Source organism: Tachyglossus aculeatus, chromosome 22, assembly GCF_015852505.1.
Source record: "Tachyglossus aculeatus isolate mTacAcu1 chromosome 22, mTacAcu1.pri, whole genome shotgun sequence".
NCBI lineage: Eukaryota > Metazoa > Chordata > Mammalia > Monotremata > Tachyglossidae > Tachyglossus > Tachyglossus aculeatus.
The window spans coordinates 42693635-42707036 of NC_052087.1; the positions used below are offsets into that span (position 1 = coordinate 42693635).

Genomic DNA, 13402 nt, shown 5'->3' on the forward strand with positions numbered 1-13402 from the left:
CTGTGAGCCCCATGTGGGACAGGAATGTTGTCCAATGTGATATGCTTGTATCCACCCCAGTGCTTAGTACAATGCCTGGCACATAGAAAGGACTTAACAAATACCATAATCATAATTATTATTACAGTGCTCTGCACATAGTAAGAGCTCAATAAAACTATTGATTTATTTGATTGGTTGGGAGAGGGCGGGGTGTGGGAGCAGAGCAAACTGGACAGGTGAAAACCTCGGACACCTCCTCAGCCTGGCAAAGGCAGAAGTGTGTGGAAGAGAGGCCTTCTAATAATAATAATAATAATAATAAGATAATGATGGCATTTATTAAGTGCTTACTATGTGCAAAGCATTGTTCTAAGCGCTGGGGGGGATATAAGGTGATCAGGTTGTCCCACATGGGGCTCACATGGGGGAAGCAGCATGGCTCAGTGGAAAGAGCCCAGGCTTTGGAGTCAGAGGTCATCGGTTCAAATCCCAGCTCTCAGCTGTGTGACTTTGGGCATGTCACTTCACTTCTCTGGGCCTCAGTTCCCTCATCTGTAAAATGGGGATTAAGACTGTGAACCCCCCGTGGGACAACCTGATCACTTTGTAAACTCCCCAGCGCTTAGAACAGTGCTTTGCACATAGTAAGCGCTTAATAAATGCCATTATTATTATTATTATTATTATTAATCTCCATTTTACAGTTGAGGTAACTGAGGCACAGTGAAGTTAAGTGACTTTCCCAAAGTCACACAGCTGACAAGTGGTGGAGCCAGGATTTGAACCTGTGACCTCTGACTCCCAGGTCCATGCTCTTTCTATTGAGTCATGCTGCTTTTCTATAGTAATAATATAATAATATATATAAATATATATAATATAATAATTATAGTGGTATTTGTTAAGCACTTACTGTGTGTAAAGCACTGCTCTAAATGCTGGGGAAGGTGCAGCATGACTAGGTCAGACACAGTCCCTGTGCCAAACAGGGCTCACAGTCTGAGTAGGAGGGAGAACGGGCATTGAATCCCCATTTTACAGATGAGGTTACCGAGGCCCAGAGAAGTTAAGTAACTTTCCCAAGGTCACACAGCAGATCCGTGGCAGAGCCAGGATTTGAACCCAGATCCTCCGACTCCCAGCCCTGTGCTCTTTCCACTCAACCATGCTGCCCCTCTCCTCTGATGCTGCCTCATTCCCCCAAGATCCCAACACTCTTTCCCAGAGCAAAGCCCCGGAGGACGGAGCTCTGGTCTGGGCCGCTTTCGTCTGGGCCCCTGAGATGTGTAGCAGCTAATGATTTACTGGGCAGCTCGCCCTTTCTATCTCCAGCCTGCACATGCTGGAAAGTTCGCCCGGCTATTAAATTACCCGCTAAATTACTTCCAAATGACAGAAAACAATGCAAGGCGCCAGTTCATAGGGGGATTTTTCTCCTCCTCTTGTTCATTTATAAGCACCAATCCAAAAGTCTTAATTACAATATATGTCATGGCCGGAGCCCATGCTGCCTGAATAGCTCTCATTAGTCACCCTGGCTGCCATTTAAAAAACAAAACAAAAAAAACCCCACAAAAAACCAACAAGGCTTCACGTTGGCAGAAGGGGGTCACCTTCCCCAGAGCCCTGTCAGAGCCCACAGGCACCTTCTCCCATCTTCTTCCTCCTCCTGCCCGCTGAGAACCAAAGTCTGTTCCATCCTCTTCTGGGTCAGGGTCACTCGACAACCACGTAGTCCGTCAAGAGCTCTTTTCTGAATGCTCTCAGGGAGGAAGACACAGTATTCAGGTTTGAGATTAAGGAAAGGGCCTAGCAGTCAGAAGGACTTGCGTTCAAATCCCACTCTGTCACTTTCTGCTGAATGACCTTGGGCAAGTCACTTAACTTCTCCGTGCCTCAGTTCCCTCATCTGCAAAGTGGGGATTCAATACCAGTTCTCCTTCCTACTTAGATTGTGATCCCTACATGGGACCTGATAATCTTATATCTACCCCAGAACTTAGTACAGTGCTTGACACATAGTAAGTGCTTGCCAAATACCACAATTACTATTACTAATTCTAAACATAGTCAAGACACATGTTACTGATCCTCAAGGAGCTTACAATCTCGTGGGGATGACAGACAGACAAAGATGATATAGAAAGAGTGGAAGCAGAAGGAAGAGTGAGGCAATGTAACAGGAAGCAGTTAATCAGGATAAAATAGCTGAATAACTTAATATGCAAATAATAATATACAAAAGCATTACTGGAGGCAGTAAGACCTAGATGGAAAAGGTCGAGGGTTGGTTCAAAAAAGGGGTTCTATAAGTTCAGGGCCCTGTGTGACCCCAGAGCCTAGAGAATGTAGGGCAGAATCAATTGATTTTATTTATTGAGCACTTATTATGTGCAAAGCACTATACTAAACGTTTAGGAGAGTACAATACAATAGAACTGGTACACATGATCCCTTCCCACAAGGAACTTACAGTCTAGAGGAACTTATTTAAGACTGTAAGCTCATCTTGGGCAGAGAGAGTGTCTACCAACTGTAGTATCGAACTCTCCCAAATGCCCAGTGTTTGTGTTCTGCACAAATTAAGCACTCAGTATATACGATTGATTGATTTGAGGAAAGTGGAAGACTGGGTTTGAAAAGAATGTAAGGTGAGAAGCCAAGGTACGTGACATAGGTTAAAGGTTAACTGCTGCGGGAAGATACAGACTCTGGGAAGATGGGGATCGACAATGTTTGGGGAGGGGGCGAGAGCATCTGGTCACTCTTGAAAATGCCTGCCTCTTCCCACCCTGTTTCTTGGGGAAGAATCGGAAACATCTTGGAAAAATCCATGAGGTCACTATCACATAAGTGTTCGATCATGGGTTAGGAGTGTGTCTTGTCTTGTCTTATGCTGTCGAGTCATTTCCAATCCATAGCGACACCATGGACACATCTCTCCCAGAAGGCCCTGCTTTCTATGTGCAGTCGTTCCGGTAGTGGATCCATAGAGTTTTTTTGATAAAAATCTGGAAGTGGTCTACCATTACCGCCTGCCGCACAGTAAACTCGAGTCTCCACCGTCGACTCTCTCCCATGCTGCTGCTGCCCAGTATGGGGGAGTTTTGACTTGTAGCAGATCGCCTTTCACTAACTAGCCACTGGCCAAGTTAGGAATGGAATGGATAGGCCTCCGCTTGGCTCTCCCTCCCATAGCTGAGACTGGTAGAGTACTGGAAACTCTCCAGATGCTACCCTGAGAGGGTTTAGGAGTGTGTACAAATAACAAAATCATTCAACTGCATCCAATCCACTCACCAGTGGATTAACTGGAGGAGTGTCTCCCATCTTAGGGGGCACCTGAAGTCAAAGGGTTGTGGGGAGATGGAGTAGGAAAAATTACTTTTGCATCCTCCATGGGGCTCAGGGTCTTTGCTCAGAGGGTAATGTGGCCTAGTGGGTAGAGCAAGGGCCTGGTAGTCGTAGGTCATGGGTTCTTATCCTGACTCCACCCCTTGTCTACTGTGGAATCTTGGGCAAGTCACTTCACTTTTCCTTGCCTCAGTTCCCTCATCTGTAAAATGGGAATTAAGATTGTGAGTCCTAGGTGGGATTGGGATCATGTTCACTTCACTTTTCCCTGCCTCAGTTCCCTCATCTGTAAAATGGGAATTCAGATTGTGAGTCCTAGGTGGGATTGGGATCGTGTCCAACCTGATTATTTTATATCTGCCCACGCTCTTTGAACGGTGCCTGGCACATAGTAAGCACTTAACAAATGCCATACCATAATGTTAGGAGAGCTCTCAACCACTGGGGAAAAGTAGTCTCCTAACAAGAAGCGATGATGACAAGCTCCGTGTGGGCAGGGAACATGCGGGTCAGTGTTTGCGCACAGGTATGTGTTCGTGCATTTCTGCCTTTGAGGCTACACCATTATTATCATTCATCATCAGTGGCATTTATTGAGCACTTTAGTGTGTGCAGAGCACAATACAATAAAATGGTAGAGGCATTCCCAGCCCACGACGCGCTTACAATCTAGAGGGGGTGACAGGCAGTATGTTATATTTTACTCAGCGTGGCTCAGTGGAAAGAGCACGGGCTTGGGAGTCAGAGGTCATGGGTTCAAATCCTGGATCAGCCACTTAGCTGTGTGACCTCTACTATGTGCCAAGCACTGTTCTAAGCACTGGGGCAAGCCACTTAACTTCTCTGTGCCTCAGTTACCTCATCTGTAAAATGGCGATTAAGACTGTCAGCCCCACGTGGGGCAACGTAATCATCTTGTATCCCCCAGTGCTTGGAACAGTGCTTGGCACATAGTAAGTGCTTAACAAATACCATCATTATTATTATTACTCTCCCAACAGCTTAGTACCCCTCTCATGCTCACACCTGGAGAGTTTCCAATACTCTGCCACTCTCGACTACGGGAGAGAGAGTCAAGCAGAGGTATATCCATTCCATTCCTAGCTTGGCCAGTGGTTAATGAGTGGAAGACAATCTGCTACAAATCAAACCTTCCCTAAACTGGGCAGCAGCGGCATGGGAGAGAGTCGAGAGCAGAGACTCAAATTTATTGTGCTGAAGGAGGCAGTGGTAAACCACTTCCAGAGTTTTACCAAGAAAACCCTATGGATCCACTACTAGAACAATTGCAGATGGAGGCAGGGCATTCTGGAATAGATGTTCCTATGGAATCACTGTGGGTTGGAGACAACTCGACAGCATAAGACAAGACAGTTTAGTACAGTGCTCTGCATACAGGAAATGCTCAGTAAATACCACCGATTGCCTGCCTCGGGGCTAAAGGTAGGCATCGAGTTGACCCTTTTGTTGTGTAATAAATTGATAGGGAAAGGGTTGATGGATGGAGGAGGTGGGGTTTTAGAAGGGCTTTGGAGGTTCCGGAGGCTAGATGTGGTCTGGTGGATTTTGTGGGGATAAAGTCAGGAGGAGCTCAGGAGGAATGGGTGAACAAAGCTAATAAGGAAAATGGAGGCAACTGGTGGAGAGCCTTGAGACAGTGTGGCCTAGTGGAAAGAGCCTGGGAATCAGAGGGCCTGTGTTCTAATCCCAGTTCCAACAATTACCTGTTCTGTGACCTTGGGAAAACCACTTAACTTCTCTGGGCCTTGGTTTCCTCATCTGTAAGAAGTTCTTCCTCCCTCTTAAAAGGGGCTTACCATTTAGCTCACCTAAAAGGTGAGCCCCATGGGAAACAGGGATTGTGACCTGATCTGATTGTATTGTATCCATCTGTCACCCGTCGTCCGGGGACGGGTTCGTTCAGTGATCGGCGAGGCGAGAGAGAGCAAGAGGCCAGGGACGGAAAGCCTAAGTTTTATATGAAATTTATTCCGCGAGGTGAATTGAATTTATGTATTTGTTTAGGCGCAATGGATTGAGCTTCCCTTTTGGGAGGAATATAATCAATTAGCAATATGAGAGCTTCCCTACATGGGAGGAACACAATCATCCGTTAATCGCTCGTGGGTGAGTTGGCTAACTCTCACCCATGTGCACTTCCCACTCGGGAAGAATCCACTTACTTTCCCACATGGGAAAAATTCATTACATTACCCGCGCACGTGGTGGGCCACTAGCTCTCAGAATGTGCTCTCCCTACATGGGAGGAATCCACTCATAATTCCCATCAGCAGCGGGGTACCTGGGTCCCACCCACGAGACACTCACCCATCCCGCGGCCCTTGCCTCTGTGTGTTCGTTCTGGTTCTAGAGCGGGCATCTGGCCTTCTGGGCAGGGAGAGACACGTGGGCGGCTGCTGCTGCTGCTGCAGTGGCAGCTCCTGCTGCTGCGTGTCCTGGTGTTCTGACCCCGAAGGTCAGAGGCGACAGGTATTTATTGCCTGTGCCCCTAGGCCATTCCAGCTTCCGGCCTCTGTCTATCCAATCTCTGCCCTCCCCGCCTCCTCCATACCTAATTTGATTGGCACGGGGGCGAGGGACACCTTCTGTATTCCCAGCTTGGGCTGTCAATCTAGCAGATTTGGTCGTGGGGGCGGTATCCCACCCTCACTTCCGAGTTCCACCTGCTGGCTCAGGTGGTCACGAGATAGCTTTTGACCTTGAGATGGCCGGTACCCAAGGGTCACCTCGGGACACCATCCCAACATTTAGTTCAGTGCTCGATACACTGTAAACTCTACAACAAACACCACTGTTATTATGATTATCAATAATTGTTCAACTCCTATAAACTGAGATGTAAGAAACTCAGTGGCAATGTCCCAGCAGCCCTATTCGAACAAAGAATTGCTGGCACAAGTATGGATACAGTGAATGAATGGGTGCTTTTTAAATGGTTATTATTATGATTTAATAATAATGAGGTAAGTGAGGCACAGAGAAGTGAAGTGACTTGCCCAAGGTCACACATGTTTCTCAGAGACACCATCTACCGAACAGTCATTATGAGTCTCCAACAAGACCAGCTGGGTGAAAGTGACCCCATAGATTTAAAATTTAGTTCCGTGAAGCAGGACGTGTATCAACATCACCTCGCAAGTCCTTTTGATCATCAACGAACAGGCTCACAAAATCCTGGGGTGGGGTAGGGAGTTGAGAAACAGTGGCTACCGGGGGTGGGACCCCCAAAGTTGAAGAGATCAGAAACTCTGCAGCAACCGCTTTAAAGGCATTAAACCAGCTTTCTCCCACTACAACCCAGTACGCACATTTCGCACCTCTAACACCATCACACTTTCTGCGTCTTGATATCATGTCAACCCCTTGCTCGGATCCATTCTCTGGCCAGCAACTTAATCAATCCATCAGTAAATAGAATTCATTGAATGCTTATTGAATGCAGAGCACTGTACTAAGCATTTGGGAGAGTACACTACAGTAGAGTTGGTAGATAGGTTCCCTGCCCACAACAAGCTTAGAGTTTAGAGGGGGAGACAGACGTTAATGTAAATGCATAATTACATATTGTACATAAGTGATGCGGGGCAGAAGATGGGGTGAATACCAAGTATCCAAAGGGAACAAATCCAAGTGCACAGTTGAAGAAGAAGGGATAGGGAATCAGGGAAAAAGGGGCTTAATTGGGAAGACCTCTTGGAGGAGATGAGACTTTAATTCCATCCCTCTTCCAAACTATCATTCTCCCCATCTTCAAAGCTGTACTAAAATCATATCACCTCCAGGAAGACTTCCCTCACTTCTCATTTCCCCCTTCTGTAAGCCCTTCCTTCTCAGTTGCTTATGTGCTTGCACTGTACCCCCAAACCCTTTGATAATTACCTCCGAAGCCCTTTGGCCCATTTCCTTATAATATTTTGCTGCTCCCCTTATATGTAGTTTATTTTAACATTTATCTCTCCCACTAAACTGTAAGTTTCTTGAGAGCAGGGATCACATCTGCCAACTCTTAGTATGGTTCCCAGAGCTTAGTACAGTGCCTGGCACATAGTAAACACTTACCCAAAAAAATATTTTAAAAACCAAAAAAGAAGCAAACATTATTGTAATGTACAATATCTAATATCTAAGTGCTTTGTTCAGTGCTCTGCCCACAGTAAATGCTCAATAAATATGACTGGTTGATTGAGTAATTGATCCATCTTACCACCACCAAGCTAAGGGCTTTTATTCATCATTAAAAAATAATGATAATTATGGTACTTGTTAAATGCTTACTTAACAAAATGTTAATTACTGTTCCAAGCACTGGGGTAGATTCAAGTTAATCTGGTTGGATGCAGTCCTGTCCCACCTGGGGCTCACAGTGATGATTATGATGGTAGTTGTTAAGGACTTACTATGTTCCAAGCCCTGTACTAAGCACTAGGGAGGGTACAATAGAATAAGAAACAGACGCATTCCTTGCCTACAATGATCTTACAGTCTAGAGAGGGTGACAGTCATTAATATAAATAAATGCATTACAGATAAGTAGATAAGTGCTGTGGGGCTAGGAGAGGGGAAGAACAAAGGGAGCAAGTCAGGGTGACGCAGAATGGAATGGGAGAAAAGGAAAGTGGGGCTTAGGTAAGGAAGGCCTCTTGGAGGAGAAGTACCTTCAATGAGGCTTTCAACAGGGGGAGAGTCATTTTCTGTCGGATTTGAGGAGGGAGGGCATTCCAGGCCAGAAGGATGACATGGGTGAGAGGTCGGCAGTGAGATAGATAAGATTGAGGTAGCTGAATGAGTGCTGATGATGAGGGATTTCTTTTTGATGTTGCACTCAAGAACATATCTGTATATTCTATCTCCCTATCTGTAGTTTCTGGCACCCCCACTACTCCCTAAGATTCTTAAGGCAGGCGTCAACATGTTTACTAATTCTATTGCACTCTCCCAAGCGCTTAGTACAGTACCTTAGTAAAAGGTTAGCATTAGAGGAGTGACGTGAGCAGGCTGGATTCCACGCCGTTCCTTGCAGTGCCACCTGTCTGTGACATCCTGAGCCCCGAGTCCCCAGAAACAGCAGCAAGCTTGGTGCCCTCCCTTCGCTTACCCGCACTGCCCATCTCGGTGCCCGGCGGCCTCAGTGGCCGGGCCCAAATAGTCGGTATTGCCAAGGCTAGTGATAAAGAGGCCCACCCCTGGGCAGTGCGACTCACTGCTCCATGATTTATGCACTCTACCTTGGGTAATTTTAATCTTCCTACGATGAAATGAGAATCTGGCCTGAAACTTCACATCCAGCCAGCACACTCTCCCTCCCCAGAAAGCGGCCCACATTTCATAAAACGTTTACCGCCCCCTCCTCCGGGACTCCCCGATGTTCCAAAATAATTTAAAAAATAAATTGTTTATTGAAAGATTTATAGCATTTTGTCGACTTTAGAGTTATGATCAATTTTAATCCGCTTTGGTGACAAAATCCAGTCATAATTGGGTACACAACCCATTTCCTAGGTGCGGTTATTTCATTATGTATTGCTTGCGAAAGGTGAAAGCAAGTTTGGATATTATTCTGATACTTTCCAGATGGCTAGAACCGCTTCATTTACTCCCAATTTTCTCTTCCCCGTCCAATGCTCTGCTTCACAATTGTTTTAGCATATTCTCCCCAAAGGGGCTGGGGAAATTTGGTGAATGGTAAGGCCCCCTGTTTTGGGTACCTCCAGAACCCATTTGCAGGGAGGAAAGTTCTGTAATAATTTTGGCTAGTGTCTTGGTGTGCGAGGGCCTAGGGGACACTATCTGTTTCTGATCTGTTTCCTAATGCATTACTGCAGGTTTTAAAGTCAGTCACTGATATTTATCAAGCACTTCCTGGGGCAGGGTACTGTACTAAGCACTTGGGAGAGTGCAATAGAATTAGTAAACATGTTGACCCCTGCCTTAAGAATCTTAGGAAGTGATCGGGGTGTCAGACACCACAGGTAGGGGGATATAATAGAATATATAGATGTGTTCTTGAGTGCAACATCAAACAAAAACCCTTCATCATCAGCACTCATTCATCTTACCCTCTCATATCTTACCTCGGTGATTTCTTAACAATAATAATAATAATAATAATAAGTACTTAGAACAGTGCCAGTACTTAGAACACTGCTTGGCACATAGTAAGCTCTTAACAAATACCATTATTATTACTATTATTATCATTATGTCTGTCTTCCCCTATAGGCTATAAACTCTTTTTTATGGTATTTATTAAGTGCTTACTATGTGCCAGGCTCTGTTCTAAGAACTGGGGTAGATACAAGGTAATCAGGTTGGACACAGTCCGTGTCCCACCTGGGGCTCACAATTTCATCCCCATTTTGCAGATGAGGGAACTGAGGCACAGAGAAGTGAAATGATTTGCCCAAGGTCCCACAGCAGACTAGTGGCAGAGCAGGAGTTAGAATCCAGGTCCTTCTGACTCCCAGGCCTGGGTTCTAATCACTAGACAACACTTCTACTCCTTGTGGGCAGGGACTGTGTCTTCCATCTTGGGAGAGTATGGTACTACTCCACACGTAGTAGTAAACACTTAATAAATACCATTGATTGATTGTGATTCATGGATTTGGGGAAGGCGAGCCTTCCAAGAGATTAGGTTAGGCAGAAGAGCTGAAGTGGCACTCGTGGGAAAAACAGCGCAGAAATTAATCTGGAAGCCTTCCTGGAGGAGCTGTGATTTAAGAAGGGCTTTGAAGATAGGAAGAACTGTGGTTCATGACAGTGCCTGGTCTGACTGTGGCCTAGAGAAGCAGCGTGGCTTAGTGGATAGAGCACGGATCTCGAAGTCAGAAGGACCTGGGTTCTAATTCCAGCTTGGCCACTTGTCTGCTGTGTGACCTTGGGCAAGTTACTCCACTTCTCTGTGCCTTCGATATCTCATCTGGATGATGGGGATTAAGACTGTGAGCCCTCTGTGGGATAGGGACTGTGACCAACCCAATTATCCCCAAAATAGGGATTAAAACTGTGAGCCCCATTTGGGACAACCTGATTACCTTGTATCTACCCCAGCGCTTAGAACAGTTCTTGGCACATAGTAAGTGCTTAACAAATTCCAACATTACTATTATTATTGTTATCTTGTATCTACTCCAGTCTTTAGTACAGTGCCTGGCACATAGTAAGTGCTTAAAAATATCACAATTATTATTATTAAAGGGGCCACTTGTCCAGCTTTCTACAGGATAGTCCAGTTTCCAGCTGGCCTCTCCTCTGTCCTGTACTGGTATACTCTCTTCTCATGAAGCAGAAACTCTTAATGACTGATTTTAAAGCATTCAATCATTTCCCATCTACCTATCCACCCTCTTTTTGCACTACATCCCAGCTCTCACTCTTTGATCCTCTCAAGCCAATCTATTCACTGTGCTTTGCTCTTGCCTCTCCTGCCTCCAATCTAGCAGTGTGGTGTAGTGGTTGAGCACAAGCCTGTGAGTCAGAAGGACCTGGGTTTTAATTCTGGTTCTGCCACTTGTCTGTTGGGTGACTGTGGGCAAGCCACCTCCCTTCTCTATGCCTGTTACCTCATCTGTAAATGGGGATGAAGAATATGAGCCCTGTGTGAGACATGGACTGTGTCCAACTGGATTCGCTTGTATCCACCCCAGCACTTAGTACAGTGTCTGGCACATAGTAAGCACTTAATGAACACCTTCATTATTATTATTACTCACCCACCTCCTTGCCTCAGATTCCCTCCCCCTTCGTGTCCAATGACTGCAACTCTCCCCATCTTCAAGAAAGAGCTTCTGAGATCACATCTCCTCCAGGAGGCCTTCCTAATTACTTTCCAAACTTCCCAGATTTTATCTCCCCGAAATTCCACTTTGTCACTGCACACTACTTAAAACACTTGTGCATGCACAACTCGCCTTCGGTAGCATTCATGTCCATCCCTTTAATAATAATAATAATAGTAATGTTGGTATTTGTTAAATGTTTACTTTGTGCCAAGCACTGTTCTAAGTGCTGGGGTGGGGGGATACAAGGTCATTAATGTTGCCCCACGTGGGGCTCCCAGTCTTAATCCCCATTTTACAGATGAGGGAACTGAGGCACAGAGAAGGGAAGTGACTTGCCCAAAGTCACACAGCTGACAAGAAGCGGAGCTGGGAGTAGAACACACAACCTCTGACTCCCAAGCCCCAGCTCTTGCCACTGAGCCACGCTGCTTTATACTCTCTCACTTTCTCTTTTCTGCAATTTATTTTAGTGTCTGTCTCCCACTTTAGACTATATGTTCATTGAAGCCAGGGATCTGTTCTAAACTGAAAGCTCCTCGAGGGCAGGAATCAGGTCTACTGACTCTTGCATTCTCCCAAACTCTTAGGACAGTGCTCTGCACTGAGGAAGCACTCAATAAATACCATCCACTGACTTATCCTAAGCACTTAGTACAGTGTCCTCTCTCTAGAAGGCATGCCAGAAATACTTCTGATTGCCGGATTGACAGTTTCACTCCTGTTGCTTTTCACTTTCAGGAAGGACAAGCCTACCCCGTCATGCTCCTCCGCCGCTCTTTCTCCCCGCACCCGAAGGGACGGGTCTTCCTCAAACTTACTTAACTCCCATTCGGAATCCTGGGTCCTGCAGTCGGGTGGAGGTGGGTGGGAGGGAGGCTGAACTCAGAAGAAGTCAAAGCATGGGGAAGAGGGAAGAGAAACAGGGATGACATAGACAGGGGGCAAGAGACACCAACCTATTTACTGTGCCTCAATCTCATCTGTCTGGCTGTTGACCCCATTCTCACATCCTCCCTCTGGTCTGGGTCTTCCTCTCCGGCATATCTAACAGTCCACCACTCTCCCCAACTTCAAAGCCCACCTAAAATTCCATCTCCTCCAAGAAGCCTTCCCTGATTACCCTTTCATTTCTCTTTTTGTCCTCTCATCTGCATCACCTATGCATTTGGGTCTTATCCCTTAAGCATTTTCGTTACTCAGCTCACCTCCAGCCCCACAGCACTGATATACATCTCCTTATTACTCTGTCACTTATCCTCTGTGTAATTTATTTTAATGACCGTCTCCCCTCATAGAGTGTAAGTTCCTTGAGGGTAGGGATCCTGTCTACAAGAGAAGCAGTGTGACCTGGTGGAAAGAGCACGAACCTGGGAGTCAGAGGATCTGGGTTTTAATCCTGGCTCTGCCACTTGTCTTCTGCATGACCTTGGGCAAGTCACTTCACTTCTCTGGGCCTCAGTTCACTCATCTGTAAAATGAGGATTAATTTGTGGGACCTACCCCAGTGCTTACTTTGGTGCCTGGCCTATAATAAGTGCTTAACTAATACCATAACAAAGACTCATATTGTAGTCTCCTAAGTACTTAGTGTAGTTCTTTGCCCTGTAAGCACTCAATAAATACCTCTGATTGATGGATGGAGTGATTGATTGATTAAAAGCAGAGGGGAGCCAAAGGAAAAGTTCATTTCTATTGAGCTGCTTTTCTTCCCGTAAAGTGCAGCACTTAGTGAGTTTGGAACTCAGAGAATTAGGTGGCAAGTAATGTGAAGAATAGGAGGATAATTGTGAATTAGGAGCCAAATTATGCTAGGCACAATTGAATAAGTTCTGACTTTTCTTACTGACAGACATGTATATTAATAGTTGGCACTTATTGAACCAAATATGAATATTCATCTTCATTTATATTTCAAGGCCCTTCATTCCTAAAGGACTCCGGTGCTTTTGTCCAATTTCCATCCACATTACGAAAATGACAGCTCTCACTCCTGGGCCCTGACAGAGGTCTGCAGAATTCATTGGAGGTCCAGGGAGGAGGGGACCACTCTCCCTCCCAGCTGTCCACAAACACTCATTAACAGAGGCAAATATCCAGCAGAATCTCTGGGAGAATTTTTAATCACGCCAAGGCTCTGCTAATTAGGTAGCTGATGGGGCATAGAGAGAGCACAAGGACGAATTCTTTAAACAAAGGACTGGAAACTTTAAAAGCTTTAATTACTTGGGCACAGAGTTCATTTCAAAACTCGGGAGCAAATTATC

General features: G+C 45.7%; 2 non-coding genes across 2 annotated transcripts; one reads left to right on the forward strand and one right to left on the reverse strand.

Annotated features, from left to right (window-relative positions):
• Positions 1 to 3092: 3092 nt before the first annotated feature.
• LOC119944303 lies at positions 3093 to 3230 on the reverse strand. The gene has a single exon (XR_005455796.1). It is a non-coding gene; the product is annotated as a small nucleolar RNA SNORA7 (small nucleolar RNA).
• Positions 3231 to 4344: 1114 nt separating this feature from the next.
• On the forward strand, positions 4345 to 4482 carry LOC119944401. Its single transcript, XR_005455883.1, has one exon. It is a non-coding gene; the product is annotated as a small nucleolar RNA SNORA7 (small nucleolar RNA).
• The last annotated feature ends 8920 nt before the right edge of the window (positions 4483 to 13402 follow it).